Raw genomic sequence first — 18,835 nt, forward strand, 5'->3', positions numbered from 1 at the left:
GAAGATTGTGTTCTATTCCACTTGAGCAAATACTAGTATGAGTTTAACTTAAAGTGTTAACTAAGATTGGCTCTTACAGTAAGCCTGCAACTGGTCCTCCTTTTGAAAGACTTTATAAACGACGTTGGTTTTTCTGATGAGTTCTCGTGAGAGCATGTAGTGCTTTACAAAGTCATTCCTTAAATGTGTCCTTTATTCGGCCCATTTTGAACAATGCAAAAGCAATCACAATTTTATATACTGTATACATAGCCTGTCAGCGCAATGATTCACAAATAAAGTTTCCCAAACCAGTGCCTAAAGAAATCCCAGGATGTGATTCTGAAATTGAATTATTTATCATTATTAACCCTTCTGGCCTTGGATTTTCTGTTTTTACAGGAAAAAATATTTTGTAAGATATTCTACCTTTGGAGTGTCTAGGAAGCTCAAAAATGAAAACAACACACAAAAAAATAGCTCTATTATTATACAATAGCTGCCAGATACTTCAATCTTCTTGAGGAAATAAAATTGAAAGTGGTGTGCACAGTCTGGAAGCATCCATTTTCACATCCATGTTTTATGGACTGTATGCCAGTCTCTCCAGTCAGCACTAATAGTAGCACGCCCTGTTCCAACGGCTCCAAACGTACCTGTACTTTATCAATCAATCAATCAATCATTTATTTATATAGCACATATACATACAAAAAAATGTAGCTCAAAGTGCTTTACAAAATGAATAGAAAAATAGAAGACACAATAAAAATTAAACATAAGTCAACATTAATTAACATAGAATAAGTAAGGTCCGATGGCCAGGGTGGACAGAAAAAAAAAAAAACTCCAAAAGCTGGAGAAAAAAAAAATAAAATCTGTAGGGGTTCCAGACCACGAGACCGCCCAGTCCCCTCTGTACTTCACAAAAACGGCTGCATATTTATGTACTAGTAATAGGATGTCAGGGCCAAAAGGGTTAAATTGTATTTAAGGAAGTAATAATCGATGTTTCAGTCTGCTTTATTTTAATCTGTGCTCCTGTATAGCACTGTCATGTAACACTAACAGTATACATCACGTACCACCCTACGTGTAGTGAGAACCCATTTAACAGAACAATTGGAGTCCTTGGAAGAAATAAAAAGCTAAAAATTTGTCTCTTATTTATTTTTTTTGGAAGGGATTCATTTTTTAAGAATAAGATTGCTTTACCTTTCATCTGACATGGAGTCACTTAACCAGCCAGTACACTGGAGTATACCATAATGTATCTGTAGAGTGCTTTGTGGAGGTGTCGCTTGATTATGTCTGTTTTTTTTTTGTAGAAACTACAAGGAAAAATAAAGCAGCTAGTCGAGTGATACACGCAGCGGTTTGGTATGCTACCTGTGCTTTCTTGTTGGGTTTTAACTAAAGGATGTGCATTTGGAGAAATTACCTGGAGGGCATAAAGGGTGGAAATTACAACACATCCAGAAAGAGAACTCATCCAGTGATCGTTAAGTGGGCGTGGCCAGAGGAGTAAAATCAGAAATGTGGGGCCTCAAATCTGCCAGAAGACAGGATCAATTAGTCAGGCCTCGAGGACTGCAAGATGGATTTCAGATTGCTTCTGGTTCTCGCTTCTTCTGGTTTGATTGTAGCAAAAACAAAAGGTATGTATTGTTGAATGTGTGTGTGTGTTTGTTTTTTTTTTTATAATTAATTGGTCAGTGGGAAGAAAAAGAGAGAAGTCTGTGTTTTCATTTTTTAATTGAAAGTTTGATTGTTTTTTGCTTTCAGCTATCATTTTTGCTGCCTCTTTACGAGTGCATGTTCATTGCTGTTAGTGTGTGTTTAATTGTGAGATGTCTTCTCATACAAAAGATGTATTTACAGTAGTAACATTTATAATAATACTGAATTGATCTTGCATTGGATAGATGAGATATAATTTATGACATGTGTGGCATTATTCTGATTTTAATTTTAATGATCGGGATCTCTCCATTAGATTTTTGTCATTCTTAAAGTTCTCTGGTGCTGACTTTCGTGAGGGATGTCATTGTTATTACTGAGGTGCAGGATCCCTGAAGGTTCAAATCCCACTGGAGGGTACAAGTGTAACTCTAAGCAAACCTTTTAACCTGCTGTAGAATAAAACGTGTCACAAAAGGTGATATTGTACCATAAATCAAAGGGCATTTCAAAATCGAAGAGCTTATTCAAAAAAAAAAAAAAGTATGGTTTGTTGTTACATTATGGTACCAAAGAAAAGATTGCAGGTTTATTTGACAGATTTAATGAATCAACTGATTGTGTGTTCTTAGATTCATTGGTAACATTACATCGACTTTTTCCAAGGCCACTTACAAAATGAATGGCACAATTGGTTACATTTCTGTTGGTTTTCCAATTGGAGCCCAGACAGCAGTGCATACCACTTTATATGGTTAAAAAGAAAAAAAAATAACACTTTCTCCCAGCGGGGAATCGAACTCGGGTCTCTGAGGAGCAATGTGCCTGCTGTGCACTGATTGGCTGAGCAGTCTGTGTCAACTATCCGTGACTGGCTGTCAAGTCACACAGTGGGATTTGAACCCACAACCTCTGGGTTTGAAGTCCAAAGCCTTAGCCACTACACCACACTGCCTGCATTCACGTGCCTTTTTTTGCCAATTTTTTTTGTGTAATATTAAAACACAATTGAAGTTTTGATGTTATGATTTTCCTGCACATAATATTTAATCTATTTCTATAATCCCGCCAAACTTCAATTTTACAAAGATCTCAGCTCTGTGGAAGTTTGCTTGTTTCTCTAAGTTTTTCTGAAAGGGCACATTAATTGGACAATCTAAATCGGGATGCCATAAGTGTAAGAGTGTCCTGTGATGTTAGTCCCTGCCTTGCACCGCAGCTACCCACAGCCCCAAATCTGGTATAAGCGCATGTCTTTGTCTTTAATTCCTCAAAGGAGGATAATGTGCATTTGTATCAGTTGCTTTTTCTTGTACACTTTTATTTTGGTGGCTGTAAAGCAACTTAAACATCAAGTGTAAAACCTAATAAGTCAGTCTGAATTAAAGGTAAATAGAGCATTCTTCAATTTTTTGACTTCCTTGTGGTAAGCAATGTTTACCTTTCTTGGAGTAATTCTGCTTTCCATCAAGCAGTCTTCATCTTATAATATGCATTAAAAGTTCCACTAGTTTAATTACTAGAAGTCTAAGCATGACAAGAGCAACCTGTGGGACAAAATGGTGAGCACAGGTTAGGAACTGTTCTTCCCATCTCGGGCAGTTGCTTTGGAGAAAAGTGCTGGATAATAATTTAGTGGACACTCACAAAATGACTAATTGGTTGCATATTCAAATGTTATTAGCTTTGCACTCCCACTGGATGTGAAAGGCTTGTGGATACTTTTAAATGTAAAGCCTGTTCTATCACAAATGGAAAAAGGAGATTTGTTTTCTGTTGGTACATAAACATCTCTGTGGATGAACTTATCTGTGAACTGTGCGTAATAAGTGAGCAGACCCTTGAGGACATTGTGAACAGTGCTGTGGGATTTGAAGCAGGCAGGGCCGTCTTAACGTATGGGCATTGGCCGGGGGCCCCAGAATCATTTGGGCCCACGATGTTTCTGATGCCTATGTATCATTCTGTTTTGCTGTCAAAACAGGAGCCTCAGTGCACTGCTTGCCCGGGGGTCTATGATACTGTTAAGACGGGAATGAAAGCAGGAAGAGAGTATAAAGACCTGCTGTTGAATTTGTTTGAGTAGCAGAGCATTAACAAGCATTTTGACATATTGTATATACAATCCTTCTATATAAAAGCGGTCGGGATTGTCCTTCTGTCCCGTGAGTGCTACGCAGGCGCGGAGTTTCACACACGCCCCGTCCATTTTGCAATGCACAATGGGATTTGTAGTTTGTTTTCCAGGTAAAGATGATTTTCTACTCCAGACTGTGCGGTATCTTCTTCTTCTTTCTTACTATATAAAAGCGGTCGGGATTGTCCTTTCGTCCCGTGAGTGGAAAGCGTAGCGGTATTCCGCTTATCACAGACTTACTACTTGCAGCTTGCGGTACGAAGTGACATGATGTGAGCAGAGTTCTGGTGCTCCCATCGTTTCCTTGCTTTTGTGCGCGATGCGCTAGAAAAATAGACAAAATGATGTCTCTGGAAATAATTAATGTTGATGGAGTACAAATGCCTCACCGCGTAGTAAATATCAGGGGGGGTTCAAAAGGGCGACCTCAATATAGAAAAAAAGGTTCAATTTCATCACAAAAATAACAGAAACTACGAGTATTAAAGTAATACCGCTCAAATGCAATATAACCAAATTAATGAGTTTGTATAAAATATCAAATTGATCGACATATTGAATTGCCTTAAGAAGTGGTCGCCTTAAAAGTCGGTCATCTTAAAAGGCGGGTTAGCCTAGTTAGTCATTATTGCCTTTATAATTTGTTAAAAAAAAATAACATTTCAGCTGGAAAAGCATACATGTTTACAAATACGTTATGTTGTTATCTACTAAAACCATCTGAATTTGTAATTATATCTAGACATAGATTTTTGGGAATTTTGTTCAATCCTAAGTCCAAATCATGATATTTGTGACAAAACCTTGTGAAGCTTTTAAGGCTTCTTCCTGATTGTGCCAGAAAAGATCCAAAGTTGCAGTGCTTTGAAAATTGTGACATCTGGTGGTTTACAGAAGCCATAGTGGCCATGAACTACATGCAGACAGCAGAAGAAACACCCATACTGGACACCTCTTCTTGATTTCATAGTTTCGATCCAACAAGTGCACTAAGTCTCAGAATGCTCTGTGTGCACATTTTAATGTTATGATCACCAGGTTGCCATTAAAATTCTACGATAAATATACAAGTCAATCAATATGTGTGACAACTTTCTACAATAAAATGTACTGCTTATATGTGTTGTTCTAAAGATGTAATTTGTTCCAATAATAACAACAATTGGGCATACATTATAAGCCGCCATTGAGTCATAATTATGTGAGAGAAATTTAGCTGTGAGGCAGTGTGCAAGATTAACTTTCCAACAGTGCCTGGGGAATATTAGTACTAAAAGACAAAGAGAACCGTGACAGGATTTCAAGAAAGTGCTTATGGCACAGAGCAAAGTGAATGGGACAGGGCAGAAGTGTAAATGGCACATTACAAGGTCCACGACAGCAGAACTGTGTAGTATAGTATTTACCTTATTGACGAATATCAAACTGTTCCCACACTCTTGATTAATTTTTTCCACTTGTGAATCCCATATTTAATTCTCTGGATAAAATATGACCAGTAGTTTGACATCCCCATTTATCGTGTGTAGGTTAGGGCAAAACTTTCAAACAGTCAGACCATTAGCAGGTTTGAAGCTTTAGACATCATGAGTGACATGGTATTGGGACTTTGATAAAAGCACTTTGGCACACTGTTTAAACACACCGTGTTTCACAAAAGTGACATGAGCTTTGATCCCTCCGTGTCAAACGTTCCTTCCCTGCAAGATGTGTCCAGCTTGATCAGCACCTGCGACAGTTCAACACCAACATATAGATGGGTGTCACTTTTACATCTGTTCTGAAGAATTGCACAATACAGGTACCCTTTTATTATACATGGGTTTGTGGTCACTCTTCATATTTTTATGTAGTAACTGAAATGAATCCCAAGGGGGTTTGCATTCTGCACTCATTTGTCAGCACCCTTTGGTCCTTATGGGCTATTGTCGTACCACGCAAGTACAGCAATTTAGGGAAATGAGATGAATAAGAATCCTGGTTCATTTTTTTGTACAGTGTAAAATCTGCCTGAACTTTCAGAGTTAGGTTTAATTTCTTAGCCAAGAAGTCTAGAAACCATGACTTGGTTTCAAGATAATTAATGGCAGAAGCATGACTTGTGTACTGTCGTTGCTTTTGGCTCTATGGACTGTGATGTTACTTCCGCACACCATTAAATTCATAAAGTGCCTAATGCTTAATCACTGTTACTTCTGCTGCTTCCATCGTTTGCATAAAGTATTCTCTCAGCACAGCACAGAGCATATAAGTTACCATAATATTATTACATATCTAAAAATACATTTATCAACAAGCAAAAAAACATGTGACTGCCAATTTTCCTTTTTCTACAACATCAAAAAATTCAAAACAAGTATGTCAAGACATTTTTGAGATTTTGGGGTATTTAGTTTTCTAATATGTTTTGGGCCGGGGGGCGGGTGATGTTATTCCTAAATACTGAAATAGTGAAATGTGTTTTCATAGCGGATATCTACTGCCCTAGATGTACCATCCTACCAAATTTCATCTTTTTGGCTAAACAGGAAATAGAGCTTTTATTGAATTTCTAGCAAAATTAGAAGAAAGACTTCAATATATGCTTATAGCTATTTTAATTAATGGCAATAAACTGTTAGTTTCAGCTCAACGAAAATGCTGCACTGAAGTTGCAGTAGAAATACAAAGGGGAATGCTGAATCGTGTCAAATGCTATGAAGTCCTCAAGAATAATGGAATTTGTGACCTCAATGCCATTATGTGAGTATATTCATATATAACATATTGTTCTATCTATCTGTCTATCTATCTATCTATGTATCTATCTATCTATCTATCTATCTATCTATCTATCTATCTATCTATCTATCTATCTATCTATCTATCTAGTGTCTTACGCATCTATCTGCACATCTGTCTGTCAAAGAGTGCTATTAACAGAGAACTGACTCTAACATATGTGCAGAAGGTCAAATACAACACAGTTCAGCAAAGCGTCCAGCAGACTTAGGTGCTCGGACCACCCAGTTCTTTCCAGGAAATTTTAAACCTACAGACTGTTCCATCATGAAACCAATTCCATGTGAAATATCCTGTGATATTCAGAATAGCATGGATATGAATGAGGATCCCATTCTCTGAACAATTACATGTTACTCTGGGACTAGACAATATACAATACATTAGTTATGGAGAATATAATCAATTATAATATATAAATATTAAGTCAGAAAAGAAAGAAAGAAAGAAAGAAAGGGGAATTTTGGCTTTGTATAGAAGCTCATTAAATAAACAAGTACATAAATTGGTATATAAATAAGTAAATAAATAAATATACACACATACTTTGGTCTAAACACACAATTTAAAAAAATTAAAAATAAAGAATATTTCTGACTTGGCAGTCACAGTCCCTGTGAGGCATTATGCAGGCTACATTGCTGCTGGTATAAAGGAGCCCCAGTAGCATTTCTTGACACAATTCTGCTGAATAATTTGTTGGTTGAAAGTCCTCAGTGTTAGTGTGTCAGAGAGAAGATGTGCAGCACTTCATAATGACACTCAGTTTTGTTTTAATTCTCTCCTTTGCTACTATCAGGGGGTCCAGAGTGCAGCCTTTTTATTCCAATATCAAGTAGACAAGCATATTGATAATAAATAAAGCCATACAGTCACTGTGGTCTTCCCAGATCTATGATTTCTGGTGCAACTTCCCTGCCCACAAAGTCTGTAATGACGCCACCGTCTTAAGTAGACAAGTTACGTGATATGTGGATATGCTTTCTGCAAACAAAAAACACATCAGCATCATGCAGAAAAGGCACTTTGTGTGACATATGCACACTTGGACGCTCTCCCAGATCTCTCCCAACTCGTATTTCACACCTTGGTGCACAGCAACATATTGGCTTCAGTTCAGTTCAGTTTTAAAGAGTCTCCTGGCATCTTCTGTTATGTTGTATCTTCTGAAGTTTCAAGCATATTTTGTGTTTATGGATTTCTGTAGTTCCACAACGGAAACTTACTCTTAAATTAGAAGAGTTTCTATAAGTAACCAGCTGGTTAAGGTTGCAGATACTACCAAGCTCTGTAGTATGGCAGATAATCTCAAAGCCATCAAATCATTACAGAAGGATGTCGACAGCAGACCGGCTTGGGCAGACTTGTGGCAGATGAAATTTAATGTCATTAAATGTAAAGTATTCCATGTAGGAAGTAAAAATATTAGGTAGGTATACACAATGGGAGCTCTGAAAATTGAAAGTACACCTTATGAGATGGATTTAGGAGACGTAGTGGACTTGACAGTAATAACTACCAGACAGTGTTCAGGAGCCATTATATGTCAGATTATATAGCGTCCTGATGTGTGTGTGCAGTACAGGTTCAAGAAGGTAAAGCTCAAGCTTTATAATGCACTGGTGAGGCATCATCTGGAGTTCTGTGTGCAGTTTTGGTCTCCAGACTACAAAAAGAACATAGCAACACTAGAAAATGTCCAGAGAAGAGAAACTAGGCTGATTCTGGGGCTACAAGGGATGAATTATGACGAAAGATTAAAAGAGCCAAGCCTTCTCTGTTTAAGCAAAAGAAGATTAAGAGGAGACATGATTGAAGTGTTTAAAATTATGTAGGGAATTAGCACAGTGGACCAAGGCTTTTACTTTAACATGAGTTCACAAAGAACGTGGAGACACAGTTGGAAACTTGTGCTTTGCACAAACATTAAGATGTTTTTCTTCACACCATAGGACCATAGACACTTAGAATAACCTACCAAGTAGTGTGGTAGACAGCAGGACTTCACAGACTTTCAAAACTCAGCTGATATTATTTTGGAAGCATTAAGTGGATAAGACTTGCAAGCTTTGTTTGGCTGAACGGCCTGTTCTCATCTAGAGTTTTCAAATATTCCAGAAGTGGTTCATTAATTCGGTATGCCGTGAAAGGAACACAAATCAGTGCCTTTCCTGGTGCCCACCTTCTCAAAGCACTTCAGGTGAATTTAAGATGCCATTACAGGTGGAGTACACATTCAGTGAGCCTGCAGTCTGACTTTTTAACCTAAAACCCATTAACTGAACCAATCCCTTTTTAATATACCATGAATAAAACAAAGTTGTCTGATCTTCATGAGTTCTGCACAAAACCCAATATAGAATTAGTCTTGAGTGCATGCAGTGCTTTACCAAAATAGTCCTCATATATGTGTTTTCTGGCCCATTTTAAACATTGCAAATACAATCACAATTTTAAATAGTTGGGTGGCACGATTATTCAGTGCTAGTGCTGCTGCATCACGGCATCAGGACTTTAGGTTTGATTCCCAGCAAGGCCCCTCTGTGTGCTCTGGGGGTTCCTCTGGCTACTCTTGTGTCCTTTCATAAGCTAAAGATGTGCTTGTTTGGTTAATTGACCAGAGTGTGCCCTCTCATTGTCCATTTGGATTTCTTCTTGCTATACGCCTGATGCTTGCAGGATAGAAAACAGATTTTGCATGTGAGAAATTGTGTTATAACAATTGAATAAAGTATTTGGTGCCTTTCACTGCATATTAAAAGCAGCAAAGTAGACCGCAGAAAAGAACCAAGTGTTCCCTGTAGCTTTCAAATTTGGCAGCTTTGGCATAAAGTGTGCCATGGCTTGCTTGCTGCTTTTTTTTTTTACTCAAATTGCTTCTAATGCCAAATATGAACTCTGACTTGGTCAAGTGTACTTCCATCTGTTGGCCTAGCTAACTTTCTCATGGGTGTGGGTTGATTTGATGTGAACTTAGTTTTGTAAAGTTTGACTTGCTTGTATAGAATGTTATTTGCTTTTAATAAATTCAATAAAATGTTAAAAGGAAAAAAAAAAGTGTACTTCCTGCCAATTCTCCAATGGCTTCAGCTCCATTTTTTTTTTTTTTTTTTTAACAGGCTCCATATTAAAAATAAAAAATACTGCGTGGATCTAAATAACAAAAAAGTGAAGAAGTGGTTGAAGCAGATTGAAAAGGAAATTGCAAAACCCAAAAGCAAAAAAAAAAGAAAGAGGAGAAAGGTGCGCAAGTGTTAAGTTTTCTACTGAAAAATCCACCTTTATTCACCACCGCACTGTGCAGAGGCCGTTCCATGTTATTTCTAGACTTTTACAGGTTTTAAAAGTTCATTTTGTAAAACCGAAGGCAACAGAGTAGTGCAGTGCCACAGTATACCCATCATCTTTAAGTGCAGTTAAAATAACACACAAGAAATCCGTTTTCATTTCATGGAGCACATTTTATGGTGGCACACTGCTGTCTCATCACTCTACAGTCCCAGACTTGAATGTCTGTGTGGCGTCTTCACTCTCTTCCCATGTCTTTGCTTTTCCTTCCCCTTCCCAAACACGGGCGTATTAACTTTATTGTGGATTCTCAAATGGCCGTGTGTTTGTATGAAGTTTGGCAGACAAGAGGAGACCATATAGTTTGTTGAGCTCATTTGTAACCTGATAGCTAATCTTGTAAAAGTCGCCAAGGTGTACCCGGCCCTGCAATGGATTGGCTTGCCTACAGTATGTGACCTCTGGCCCTGAATTGAGTTGAACTCTTCACGTTTTCAAATTAATCTGAACTCGGGCAGCTTGATTTACTTGCTCAGAGAGCCACTGGTGAGGTGACAAGATGTGACTTTTCTTCTGCTGTTGGCTACCAGGTCACACCACCCTCTTTAGGACGTAAAGGATGCTGTGATCTCTTTTTATTTTCTGGTGTAGACCTGACAGGATGTGACGTACCAAGTCCACCGGCCTTCCATGAGGGTAACAACTGCAGTCGAGTTTCCTAAAAAAGCCGTTCGGCTGCAGTGTTTCAAGGCTGCCTAAGTGGCAGAAAATGTGAAAATGAACACACTTGGTGTCTGCTTTTAGCAGATTATTGTGCTATTGACTTAAAATGTATTGTTTTATTACAGAATATTTTTTGTAATCAACTTTTCTATGTTACAAATTTTTTTTATTGAATACAAATATTTTTTAATCATCTTATTTCTGTGGTGTTATGTACGTAACGGTGGGTTTCTGTTATCCTGTCAGTTTCTGTACTCTACTTACATGTAAACAGCAGATCAATGGAAATCGGACCCTTGCTAAAGACATCATGATGTTTGTCAGAGGCCAGTGATAGGAAAAGGCTGCTAATCACACTGGGGTCTTTGGTATGACATTTTGTGACAAATCATTTGAGTGAAATTGTGCGTTTGATTTTTATTTATGCTCTGAACCTTCATGTCGGCAGAATGATGGAGGCATTCCATTCACTCCTCCTTTGTCACTCTTTCCTCTTACTGCAGTCTGCCTTGCCATCAGCTCTCATCTGTTTACAGGACATGGTGCTCCAGAATTACACGCCTTCGTTTTCAGCCTCTCTGTCCCATGCTTTGTGTTGGCAGACAGAGAATTTGGGGACCTTAGCTAAAGGCTCTGCCTCCAGGACTAGTTTCATTTATCCTGGGACTTTTAAGCAGGCCTACATATTGAAATTGCAGTGTTCACGCTTTAGTGTAGGCATTAATAAACTAAGTTAGGTGAGGTGGCTAAGCCATTTACTGTATGCCTTTAAGTATCAGAAGGAGAATACAGGTTAAGTATCTCGAACCCAAAATCTTTTTAAGCGCTGACATGATGCCACAAGTGGAAAAGTTCACACTTGGGTTCTTTTTTTTTTAAACTTTATTTGGATTTAGGCGTGAAAATACACATATGCCATAAAAAACATGAAAATGGATTATAAAAAAAATTGATTTATACAACATGATGTATGTATAATTCTACACAATTTATAAATCTCAGTCATCTTGTAAATGTGTCCCCCATGATGCTTACAGCTCCGCACCTAAATGGCACACAATTGAGAATCTGGGAGTTTGTGGAGCCCTGTGAAGCATTGAGTGCCACTAAGTCAGTGGTCTCAAACTCCAGTCCTGGAGGACCGCCATGGCTGCAGGTTTTCATTCTAACCCTTTCTTAATGAGTGTCCTGTTTTTGTTGCTACTCAGCTTCTTTTGAGTTCATTTTATTTGACTTGCTCTTGAAGACTCAGACCCCTTAATTGTTTCTTGTTCCTTATTTAAGAGCCAGACAATAATGAGACACAAAATAAACCAAAAACATGACCAGCAAACTGTGTCAAAAATACAATATCTGAAACTAAAGAAAGGTGAAGGTCTCAGGAATGTTGATCTGCTCAGCTCCACAAAACATTTGAGCAGTGCTCTTAGAAAAGAGATAATCAATAATTTCAGAAATGGATGCTATTGTGCAATGAGAGCAGCAACAAGTCATGGAATTAAAGAACGGGTTTAATAAGCAACAAGAATCGGCACCTAATTGAGCAACTAGTTGGAATGAAACGGGTTGGAGTTTCAGGCCCTGACTTAGTTGGTCTTCTGTTGGCTCACTCACTTCACATTTAATTTCTGTTTGGGTACCATTTAATTAAGGAAAGAAATGAAGCAATTCAGAAGAACGATGAAGAAATTCAGGGGAACAAATCTTAAAAAAATAAGTTAATTGAAGTGAAAGGAAAAGGAGTTAATTAGCAGCAAAAACTGGTCACCAATTAAGACGGGTTAGAATGAAAACCTGTAGCTACTGGGGCCCTGGAGATGGAGACCACTGCACTAAGCAATGAAACACATTCAATGTACAAGTTCACAAGTGCTGTGCAACACTGATAAAATTGCTGCTGTGTTGGCGGGCAGCTTTATTTGGCCAGCACTTTTATCCAAACCAACATTCAACATTTAAAGTACAATTGGTTACATTTCTTTTGTTTTTTCCAATTGGAGTGACTTGCTCAGGGTCACAGAATGTCAATGGTGGGATCTGACCCCATAACCCCAGGGTTTGAAGTCCAAAGCCTTAACCGCCATGTCACACTGCCAGCACAGCTTAGAGCGAATATCGATATTAGTGCTTCTCCTCTGCATTAATAAGGATTAATAGAATGTGCCCTTATTGCAATATTAATTCTGTAAATTGCTCCAATTATGTTAGGCAACTGGACACTGCTGCAGATTGCCTTTTTACTTTGGCAAAACCATGTTATGTTTTATGTACAGTATGTACACTCACACCATATAAAACCTGAATGTAGTGCCTCGTCAGTCTGTTAATGGCTTCCAGCACAGCGGGTGCAGTGGAGTCAAGGCTGATATTCCTGACCTGCCAGCCAGTTCCCTGGGAAGTGACACTGAAGGTAGCCGATATAAACTGGCAAAAAAATCAAAAAAAGTTCTTCAGTGCTGCACTGTAATGTACTGTTGCTTCAATAAAATAAGTGTTGCGTTACATCACACATTACTTTAAAAAGTAATCTGACTACATAATGTATGTTACTTTTACCACTTTACCCCCAACACTGCTTGCGAGACAAGTTAACACCATGATTAATAAAAAGTCGTAGTTAGAAAAAGAGAATGAAGAACTACAGGAAGAGCTTAAAATGGTGAAAGCTAAATTGTCCTCTGCGGAGTTCGAAGCAATGTGAAGCTCAACAGAATTAGCCGAAGGGGCTAAAAGCAGGTGTTCGCTCTGCAGCTATGTAATCACAATAGACGAGAAGTGATTGAAATGGCTCAGGGGTGGACTGAGATCATTTTCTCCTCTGAAAAATGCACATTACAGAAAGGAAACCCAACCCTTGACCCTTCACAAAAGTGCAAGCTCATACAAGCAAACGCAGCAGAGTGCCTTAAAGTTCGACCACGTGAGAATGTGCTTGCCTCTGACTCAAAGGGAAGTATAGATTTAAAACGAGTCTGAGAGGTAGCAAACTTCTCTAAAGTTGGAGTCCTACCGATTATTTAATTAATTACTGGCATTGCTGAAGGCAAAACTGATAAGTAATTAAAATAAATCTCTCCTCATTTCCTACAATGCACATATGCTGCATTGGTTCTCTTAAAAGGCAACTATAATAGAGTCTATACATGATATTTATCCCTTCTGAGGTTTAATATGTTTGTTACGCCAACGAGCATTATAACAATGGCTTGGTGATACGAATTATTACACGTTGAATCATCATTTAGTTGGTTTGGCTACATTTCTCTTCTTGATGAAGGGTTTCACGAAATGTGAATATTCCAAAATCCAAAAATATCCTAAATCTGAAATGCTTCTTGTCCCAGGTATTTCATATTAGGGATATTCACGCTATTTTCTGAAAAATTAACTTGAAACCAGTGTATTGATTGGAAACTGACAGTATACGGTGGATTAATAAAGTACTCAGAACCCTTCACTTTCTGCACACTTTACTGTGTTGTAGATTTAATGCAAAATAGATAAATTTGCCATTTTTGACCATCAATCTACACTCACTAACACACAATGACAAAGCGAAAGCATGTTTTCATAAAGGTTTATAAATGTATTAAAAATCAAAAACTGAAACTTCTCATTTGACGAGCAGTAGCACCCAGCATTGCTCACGTAAGTAATGTTAAGCCTGCTACTTTTGTCTGCTAGTTGTGCTTCCATCTGTTCTGGTGTTTCACTTGCTCTGGGCCTCAGTGACACAGGTGAGCAACCAGGTGGCGCTCTTCTTAAAACTCACTGTAGTAAAAAGAAAAAAAAAACAAAGGTACCCCGAGGGGTAAAATTTTGGTTTCCAACGTAGTCTAGCATCTCTCCCTGATAAATCCTACATTTAATTCTGTTGAGATTGGACCAAGAGTGCCAAAGTGTATAAAGAGTAAACACATGCACATTGAGCTTCATATACAAGTATTCAGACCCTCTGCTGTGGCACTCCAAACTGTGGTCAGGCGCATCCTGCTTGTTTAAGTTACCCTTGAGATGTGTCGAGAGCTTGATTGGAGTCCACCTGTGGCGAATTGATTTGATTGGGCATTGTTTAGAAAGGCGCACACCTGTGTGTGTGAGCTCCTATAATTCACACAGCATGTCGGGGCAACAACTAAACCACAAGGTCCAAGGAACTTTCTATCAATCTCCATGATACAATTATGTGTTAAGTGTAGATCAAGGCAAGGAGATCAAACCATTTTTAAAGCTTTGAGTGTTCCTACAAGCACAGTGTTGTAAAATGGAACAAGTTTGGCAACAGCAGGACTCTTTCTGGAGATGGCAATCTGTCTACATTGAGTAACCACGGCCATTACCTGGCTGGGATGCCAACTGAATAGAAGGACCAGGGGAGAGGACAACTATGGGGCCCTAGGACACTAGAGGGCAGCCCTCCTGGGTGGTTGTGGCGCCACAGATTCCCACAGTGCATTCTGGGACTTGGAGTTTGGTGCAGCCCTGTTGGGTTCCATAAGGGCCGCCAGGGGGAGCTGCAGAGCCCTATAATGGACTTCCACCACAGCTGGGAGTGATTCTGGGTAATTCTAACGAACCACTCCCAGGAGCAGAATAAAAGAAGCCACCTCACTCCATTCGAGGAGCCAGAGTTGGGAGGAAGAAAGATAAAGCCTGTGAGGGAGAAGTGGATGCAAAAAGACTGTGAATTGGAAAAGAAGAAGGAAAATAAAAGGGACTGTGTTGTGCTTTTTTGTACTGTGCTGTGGGAGCAAAGAAAAAATGCTCCACCACTGGAATAAAGTGTGTTGTGTGCTGGACCCTGTATCTCTGCATGTCTGAGTTGGGTTAGGGCAGCTGTACGCGCCCCGTGGTCCACACCAAGCAAGAGGGGCCTTGGTCAGGGAGATGTCCAAGAACCCAATGGAAGAATGGAGAACTTTGCGGGGGGATGACCATCTCAGCAGTGCTCCATCAGTCAGGAAATGCAGTAGAGTGGCTAGATGGAAGGCACTCTTGGGAAAAAGGTAGGACAGAATGAGGTAACAGATTCTCTGGTCTGGTGAAACAAAAACTGAACATTGTGGGCAAAACTCTAAGCACTATGTCTGGTCAAGACCATGCACTTCTCATTCCTTGCCTATCATCATCCATGCAGTAAAACTTGGTGGTGGAAGCATTGTGTTATGGGGACACTTCTCAGCAGCAGGAACAGAGAGACTGGTCAAAACTGAGAGAAGGATCAATGCAGCCAAATGCAGAGAGGTCCTTGGGGAAAAAAAAAACTTCTTCATAGTCCAAACTACCTTAAACTGGGGTGACAGTTATAGAAAAGTATATTCTTCAAGCTGATGATTTGCATATATTCAAAAACAATCATGAGCATATATGAAAATAAGCTTTATATCCTTGTGCACGTTAATATTGTAAGGGTTAAAGTTAGTCTTAGACTATGAAGGACTTAATTAAGAAAGGCCACAATTGATTTTAGCATAAAAGAGTGGCCTGTCTGCTCTTTTACTTGCTTTGTTTTGAATTTCTGTGAATGAAGGACGCTGTGCCCTTTGAAGGAGGTGAGCTAACAAGCAGCTAGATATTATTTTTTTTGAACACGGGTGTCAGGTCTTTTGCGTGAAAGATTAAGTTTCTCTAAGCATTCAAGGCTTAATTATGTGAACACTGTAGGCAATCTTTCATATTAATACATATACATATTGGTTCAAGAAGCATTTAAGTTTATATGTCTGTACCTCTTAATATGAATAATAATAAAGTTACAGAAGAATATATTAAGCCAGTTTTAAACAATGTAAGAATTAATTGTTAAGGACCTTTTATTTCAAGTAGTCAAAAGGCACCACGCCAAGCTGTCTGCAGCTTAGCTCTTATCCGTGAAGCTGCACGCTGCCATCTAACTGGCATGGCTGTCTATTATGTCAGCCTTAAGAGATGCTAGTGCAACGAGCAAACATTAATTGAATTATTATTTAAGCAGTCCAGTTTTCAAAAGTGGGTTCTACTGAGTCCAAAGTAGTGGTGAGAACGAAATGAGCAAAGACCCTGAATCTTTAACGGCTCAGCGTTAGGGAGGAGTGCTTAGGTGGCAAATACGAAAGTCGGCAACACTTGGTGACTGTAATGAGAAAAGGTGCTGGGCAAAGTCATTGTTATTAGAAACCCTGTAAAGCAGACGATGGGAAATTGTGTGAAGAGGGAATATTTTGTGATAAGAATTGTAATAATTTGAAGTTCACGGAATGCTCAAGGGCTCAATTCATTTGAACTGGGACCGTGTGTGCATCACGTAATAAAGCTTGATTCTGCTGCCTGTTCTGAGACTCTGAGTGCCTTCTTTGGGGTTGAGGGTGCCCGTGCCTGTCTGCCCTGACACAGTTCATCTTTCAGTACAACCCAAAGCATACAGCCAGGACAACTTGGCTTTTAAAGAAGCCTCAGGCTGCCCTTGAATGGCCCAGCCAAAGCCCTTACATCAGCCCCATAGAACACGTATGGAAGGCCCTGAAGATCACAGTTTGCAGACATTTTCCATCCAATCTCACAAGAGTTTGAGAGGATCTGCCAGGAAGGATGAGATAAATAGCCCAAAGCTTGTAGAGATGTACCCAGAAGCTGTAATTGCTGCCAAAAGGACTTCTACAAAGTGCAGAATATGCATATAAATGAGAGAGAAAGATATTTCAGTTTTATCTCTATATATATAAAATCCAACATCTGTTTGTCCGCTTTTCATGAGAGAACTACTTAATGGATTTAGATCTGTTTTTTTTTCTATAATTTGCTGGAACATTCTGGTTGATTTTGTGACTTCTGTCTTTGCGCTATGTATCATAGTTTGCTCGTTGGTACCAATAAATTTGCACAAATCCAAGAGACACGCAATGGGCCAAGTGGAGGGAGACAGGGCCCTCCTCACTCACGCATCAGCCTCTGGGTGTTCCTTACCTCCACTTAGCTAGCGAACGAGAGAAGTACTCAACGGATTTAGATTGGGTTTTTTTTCTATAATTTGCTTAAACATTTTTGATTTTGCGACTTCTCTATTCCCACTAAGAGTCATAGTTCACTTGCAGGAGCAATACATTCATGCTAATCCAAGACAAAGGCTGTGGGCCGAGGGGAGGGGGAAGCATGATGTCAGGAGTCGGGAGCCAGGCAGGGCCCTCCTCACTGTCCTGTTTCATTATTACGTGAGTGGAGCCACGGGGGACACGTAGTCTTTTTAATAAATTTCCAAACCTTCCTGTTTTCATTTTGTCATTAAAGGTTATTGAGGTTAGTGAGTGTAGATTGATGCGGAAAATGGCAGATGTATCCCTTTATAATGAAATCTACATACAGAATGTGCAGAAAGTGAAGGGTCCTGGGTACTTTCAGACTCCACTGCATGTTTCAGTGTTTTAGTTCTTGTTATGATCCTCCCTACTGTCTTTCCAATTAAATCTAAAATAGGAGAATAGTAAGCACAACAAAGCTTGACAGTAATCAGTTTTCTTTGGAAAAAAAAAAAAAAGAAGTGAGTTTTTAGACCATGAATATTAAAAAGCCATCTTGTTTTGCAATATTAATGTATTAATCACAGTGCAATGTTGTAATGGACAAATCCAAGTTAAAGGTGACAGCTGTATTTTTGGAGGTGAACATTAAGGCTTTCAGATTCAGAGCTGTACGGAGGTTTTTTTTTCGATTAAAAGAAAACAAAAATGCTTCTGGTATTTTTTCTAAATTTTTGAAAAGAACACTTTTACTTCTCTTTTACGTGACATCATTAAAGCAATTAAATAATTGAATAATAGTAGAAATGTCATTGATAAGTGCGTCTGAGTTTCTTCAACAATAAGAATGAAAGTTAAAGGTTTTATCAAATGACATCTCTTAATGGCAACATACAGAAATTTTTTTTTTCCCAGCACTGAAGTTGGTTGAACACCAGATTTACCTGCTGACGATTTTCAGTCTTCAAACTTACACAAGTATTAAAAATAATTTATACATTCTTGACTACCAATAATTTTCATCCAGAAATAGCAAATGCCATTTTTTGCCGAACATGCACAGTAAAGTTATTTTAATTCTTTCCTGCACTTGCTATGAATGACACTTTCAAACAACACCTTCTGTTCTATAGGGAATGAGTGATACACTACACTGCATTGCATTGTGGGGCATGTAACAGAGTACTGCACTGGTATGTTTACATTGAGAGTGCCAGTTTAAGTGATATCCTGAGAGAAACCTCCGTGCTTTTAT

General features: G+C 38.8%; 1 long non-coding RNA gene across 1 annotated transcript in view; it reads left to right on the forward strand.

Moving 5' to 3' along the window:
- The first annotated feature begins 1,526 nt into the window (after positions 1 to 1,526).
- LOC120532919 overlaps positions 1,527 to 18,835 on the forward strand; it is a 33,862-nt gene continuing 16,553 nt past the window's right edge. The window contains exons 1-2 of the long non-coding RNA XR_005634408.1: positions 1,527 to 1,637; positions 6,418 to 6,538. This is a non-coding gene — a long non-coding RNA (uncharacterized LOC120532919). The remainder of the gene's footprint in view (positions 1,638 to 6,417; positions 6,539 to 18,835) is intronic.

The sequence above is a fragment of the Polypterus senegalus genome, chromosome 7, assembly GCF_016835505.1.
Source record: "Polypterus senegalus isolate Bchr_013 chromosome 7, ASM1683550v1, whole genome shotgun sequence".
NCBI classification, from domain to species: Eukaryota; Metazoa; Chordata; class Cladistia; order Polypteriformes; family Polypteridae; genus Polypterus; species Polypterus senegalus.